This window comes from Podarcis raffonei, chromosome 13, assembly GCF_027172205.1.
Source record: "Podarcis raffonei isolate rPodRaf1 chromosome 13, rPodRaf1.pri, whole genome shotgun sequence".
Classification (NCBI taxonomy): domain Eukaryota; kingdom Metazoa; phylum Chordata; class Lepidosauria; order Squamata; family Lacertidae; genus Podarcis; species Podarcis raffonei.
The window spans coordinates 20433742-20439741 of record NC_070614.1 but is presented as its reverse complement, the minus strand read 5'-3'; positions in this window follow the sequence as shown (position 1 = coordinate 20439741).

Here is a 6000-nt window from a genome sequence, read left to right as displayed (position 1 = left end):
TTCTTAACCCAAGGTACTATTTCTAGGTTAGCGGAGTTTGTAACCTGAAGCGTCTGTAACCTGAGGTACCACTGTATTGGAAACAATAATAATTTGGAATGTATTGCTAAGAATGTTAAAATGTGTAACTGAATGTAATAAAATAAAAAATATCACCAAAAAGGAAAAGAAAACTGTTACTATAATTTAAACAGAAATGCAGTCCTACTCTAACCCTAATAGGAATGTGATCTATCTCACTCTCATGGGGGGAAACTGCAATCAGGTGACCTATGTCCCTTCTCTGCTGGAACGTTGTGGGCGACTGGCAATTTGAAGACCCTTGCAAGCTAGACTTTAAGCCAGGCATGAACTGAACAACACTTCAAATAGATGACTGTCTTTCTTGTGCAAAGTAGGATTCATGGACACTAGTTGGGAATGAGGAGTAACGGGTTAAGGCAAAAAGATGCTATAAGCTTTTTCATGTGGGATGAGATTTTCTGAGGCACTCTTTTTTTCTTTTTTTTTAGCCATTCTCTGTAAAGAAACCACTTAACAGAGATTTTAATCCCCTCTCTCTTCACAATGGGCGTTGCTATTCAGGTGAAAGGGAAAGGTTACAAGAGGCTCTGTACAAGGATGGAAGGGGAGATTTGTACAAGGTTTAGGGCTGTAACCGACCAAGTCCTCTTTGGAGTGGACTCACAGAAATTAGTAAACCTAATTTACTCAGGCCCATCAACCTCAGTGGGTCTACTCTAGCATTGAATACATTCCTTTGTTGCTGCTGTTTTAATTGACAGAGAATAGAAACGATGGATCCAACTGTATGAGCCATATAAACCATATATTTATCCATACACAATCTAAAAGCAATCTGTTTGTATGTTGCCAGAGTTACATTTTCTATCTGTTGTATTAGCTTTCCAAAGAATCAATAAGCAAACTGGGAGCACAGCTATCGTACAATGTTTGTGCATCCTTCCGAGTTTTGTGAAGCCACACTCCGCCCCCAAAATGTGCACAAAAAAAGTGTACCTAGAGGAGAAATGTCCTCAAAAATGCGTATATTGGTGGGAGAAATGTACAAAAGTAATCGTTGTAGGGAGAATTGCTTGCAAAAGCATCTGTACAGTGGTACCTCAGGTTACAGACACTTCGGGTTACAGATGCTTCACATTACAGATGCTTCAGGTTACAGATTCCGCTAACCCAGAAATAGTACCTTGGGTTAAGAACTTTGCTTCAGGATGAGAACAGAAATCGCGCAGCAGCAGTGCGGTGGCAGCGGGAGGCCCCATTAGCTAAAGTGGTACCTCAGGTTAAGAACAGTTTGAGGTTAAGAACGGACCTCTGGAATGAATTAAGTACTTAACCCGAGGTACCACTTTATTTGGCAAAACACTGTACAAAACTACACGCATGAGGAGAAATACATGTGAATTTTCATGCAAGCTTCTTCTTTTTTAAAAGAAAAATTGCAAACTAATGCAGAAATGAGATAAAAACTGAAACACTGGGAAAATGAGAATCCAAAAAGGGGGAAATCGCTCATCTTTTGTAAAGGAACGAGCTGGAGTTTGAGAATAACATGTGTGGATCATTTTCAAATATTGGGAAAGGGGGACTTATATTTGCTCTGATGCTCATAAAGGCTTTCAGCGGCTCTGGGGGAAGAAATAAACAGCTGCAAAACTTGCTCCAGGAAGGGGATCTTGGGGATGGGGGAGTGGGGAGGAAACACCCAAAGATCAATGCGACTTTCCATTTGGAAGGAGGCACACTTATCGCAGGGATTATAAAAGCCACTGTGGTTGCCCTAATGCAAACAAGACCTGTGCTGTAGAGCCTCGCAGAGGAAGAGGAGGCGGAGGTGAAGCATCACAGAAATGACACGGGCTGTTATTGCACCTGCCTGATGCCGAAAGAATTTGGCGGCTGTTCCCTCTCACTCGGGCCTGCCAGGCTCAGAGAACGGCCCCGACTTCCTGGACCTCAGACTGCAGCTTGGCAAGGGGTGAGTCTGCAAAGAGAGAGGTGTCAAGGCTGCAGCCATGCCCCAAATTTAGCTGGGTGCACCCAGGCCGCTCACAGTGGACGGGGGCGAGGCATTCTGTGTACACAGAGCCAGGAGGAAGAGAAGCAATTGCGTCTCAGCAGTAGTCCCAAACAGGGAATGTTTTGGACTACAACTCCCATCAGCCCTAGCCAGCATGGTCAATGGTAGAGGATGATGGGAGTTGTAGTCCAATATTGGAGGGCACCATATTGGCTATGCTTATCTGCACAATGGGACGTGGGTGGCCCTGTGGTCTAAACCACTGAGCCTAGGGCTTGCCGATCGGAAGGTTGGTGGTTCGAATCCCCGCAACGGAGTGAGCTTCTGTTGCTCGGTCCCTGCTCCTGCCAACCTAGCAGTTCGAAAGCATGTCAAAGTGCAAGTAGATAAATAGGTACCGCTCCGGTGGGAAGGTAAACAACGTTTCTGTGTGCTGCTCTGGTTCGCCAGAAGATGCTTAGTCATGCTGGCCACATGACCCGGAAGCTGTATGCTGGCTCCCTCGGCCAATAAAGCGAGATGAGCGCCACAACCCCAGAGTCGGTCATGACTGGACCTAATGGTCAGGGGTCTCCTTTACCTATGGAATAGGATGTCCTTATTTTCATCGGAGAAATGTTGGAGGGTATATATTTAGTCCCCAGCATGTCCAGGTAGGGCCAAACTGAAGAGGTTTACATTGCTTGCTGTATTTTGAAGCCCCTAAATCAGGGGTCAGCAACATGTGGCCCATGGGCCAGAAGCAGCCCACAGAGGCCGTTTAACCGGCCCACGAGCCACCCCAGAACTGAGCCGCCTGCTCTGCGAGTCTTGGCATGCTGTGCTAAACCGGTGCAGTGCGGCGTGGGTACTCACTTCCGCGGCGCCGGAAATCTCATCTATGCAGACGCTGGAAATTGCAGGCATGCGTGCGATCCAGTGTGATCCAGCCCACAAAGGGATCTCTGCGGGACCGATCCGGCCCAGGTAAGGTATACCTTACTCACCCCTGCCCTAAATCCTGCAGCAGCAGCAGCAACAACAACCCGAACAGGCAACTCAATGACATAATGAACATGCAATGCGTCTTATTTGAACTCTGCGAGGAGTCATAGCTGAGTGGTAGAGCCCAGGCCCTGAATGCAGAAAGTCTTGGGTTCAAATCCTGTCATGTTCAGTTTTGAAAGTATCCGACAGCAGGTGATTGTGGGTGGGGGGTTCTGCTTCAGACCTTGGAGAGTAGCTGACATGCCCATTATCTAAGTACTGTGCTAGATCAGGGGTAGGGGAGAAGCCTTAGAGAGCAGTGGGAAGGTAGGGACCCTCAGTCCTACACCCGCATTGGGGCAAGACCTACTGGGAAGAGTGACCACTAGGCCTGCACCGTTTGGGTTTCTTTCAATAAAGAGTTAACTTCGCTGGCACCGCTGTTTTTTTAATTACTGCCCTACACCTGACTAAGGCTCCCATCATCAGGCACCCTTCAAAAGTGATGCCTGGTGCATGCAATTTATCCTTGGGGATTATATCCAAGTGCAACCCCCCCCCCAAAAAAAAAACTGGTCGAAATACTTCAAAGAGAAGTGTGGTCCAAAGTATCTTTGGCAACGAGTAGCACGCCCTGCTTTCAGATGCCGGGAAGATCCACAGGAATCCATTTACAGTTACCTGGCGGAGCACTGTTTGGGTCTTCCTTGACACTAAAAGCAGTTAATGCTGTGTCCTTAATGTTATCTTGATGTAGCTTTCGCTGCACAACAGCGCTCACTTGCCTTTATTTTATTATTCATGAGGAAACGTTTACGAGGGTGTTAGAAGTGCTAAACCTTGCAAACGTTTTTATGCCCGAGGCAGGAATTTGTAATGTTTGCCATGAATAGCACCCACAATCCACAACCAGGAGATGTCAGGAGGTGTCAAGTTCACAGTAAGTCTTGAACCTGAAGCCATATTGGAGAAGCGGCCGAGCTTCAGCAAGCTCTGGAAGGAGCTACCAAGACTTGGAGAAGAGGGCTTTCAATGGCCTGGGCTCTGCCTCCACAGTTGGACGCAGCAATACTTCTGAACGCCAGTTGCTTGAAACCCTGGGAGGGGAGACGGCTCTTGTGTTCAAATCCTGCTTGTGGCTTCTTTTGTATAATGATGGCCGTCCAGAGAAAGCTGGAGTTTTCAGTTGAAAACGTTCTTCTGAACTATATACTTATTAAATATGGTAAAGGTAAAGGACCCCTGGGCAGTTAAAAGGTAAAGGTAAAGGGACCCCTGACTGTTAGGTCCAGTTCCGAACGACTCTGGGGTCGTGGAGCTCATCTCAGTTTACTGGCTGAGGGATTTGTCCACAGAGAGCTTCTGGGTCATGTGGCCAGCATGACTAAGCCTCTTCTGGTGAACCAGAGCAGCGCATGGAAATGCTGTTTACCTTCCCACCAGAGCGGTACCTATTTATCTACTTGCATCTTAACATGATTTCGAACTGCTAGGTTGACAGGAGCTGGGACCAAGCAATGGGAGCTAACCCCGCCGCGGGGATTCGAACCGCCAACCTTCCGATCAGCAAGCCCTAGGCTCTGTGGTTTAGACCACAGCGCCACCCATATCCCTTTAAATCCAGTCAAAGGTGAATATGGGGTTGCAGCGCTTGTTTCGCTTTTCAGGCCAAGGGAGCTGCCGTTTGTCCACAGACAGCTTTCCGGGTCATGTGGCCAGCATGAATAAACCACTTCCGGCGCAATGGGACACCATAATGGAAACCAGAGTGCACGGAAATGCTGTTTACCTTCCTGCCGCAGCTGTACCTATTTACTGGCATGCTTTTGAACTGCTAGGTTGGCAGGAGCTGGGACAGAGCAATGGGAGCTCACTCTGTCGCAGTGATTCGAACGGCCGACCTTCCAATTGGCAAGCCCAAGAGGCTCAGTGGTTTAGACCACAGCGCCACCCATGTCCCTACCTATTATATGGAACTAACAACGGGAAAAAGAAAATGGATTTGATGTGCTACCTCCAAGAGACTGATATTGATGAATTGGAAGAATGAATAAATAAATGCATTGACAATACGATAACACTTGCAAGTTATGAACGGACTGCTTATAGACGTAGACTTTGTTTGGTTAAATATGACAATATTTGGAATGAGTTTATACAAAATGTAGTAGGCTATTAATATTTACACATCAATATTATTAATAATATTTACATATGTATTAATGGGAGTGGGTGGTGCTGTGGTCTAAACCACTGAGACTCTTGTCTTGGGCTTGCTGATCGGATGGTTGGTGGTTCAAATCCCTGTGACGGAGTGAGCTCCCGTTGCTCTGTCCCAGCTCCTGCCAACCTAGCATTTGAAAGCACGCCAGTGCAAGTAGATAAATAGATACCGCTGTGGTGGGAAGGTAAACGGCATTTCCGTGTGCTCTGGTTTCCGTCACTGTGTCCCGTTGCACCAGAAGCGGTTTAGTCCTGCTGGCCACATGACCCAGAAAGCTGTCTGGGGACAAACGCCGGCTCCCTCAACCTGAAGTGAAGTGAAGAGCCAAGTTTGACTGGACTTAACTATCCAGGGGGTCCTTTACCTTACATGAGTGTTAGGATAATAATATCAAATGTATATAAGTATGTATGGGTTAGCGTATTTTTAGCATATTGGGTATATGCGCATATTGTTTCCTTCTACATGTTTTTGTGTCTTCTTTCCTTTTTGTCTTTTTCTTTGCATCACTTTATTTCTTTAAAACGGAAACCTTTTCAAAAAATATATTAAAATTTAAAAATTAAAAAAAAAAGTTTAAAACAGGCATCTGGTCAGCCATTGTGAGATCAAGGGTCCTGGATTAGATGGGTCACGAGCCTGATCCAGCAGCCTTTTCCTATGTTCTTACATCCCTAGTTGGACCAGCAATGACTCTCTCCATTTCCCATGGCAAGCCAGCTCAGTGTCAGATGAGCTAAGCACTGCAAAATTTGGGAACCATGATGCT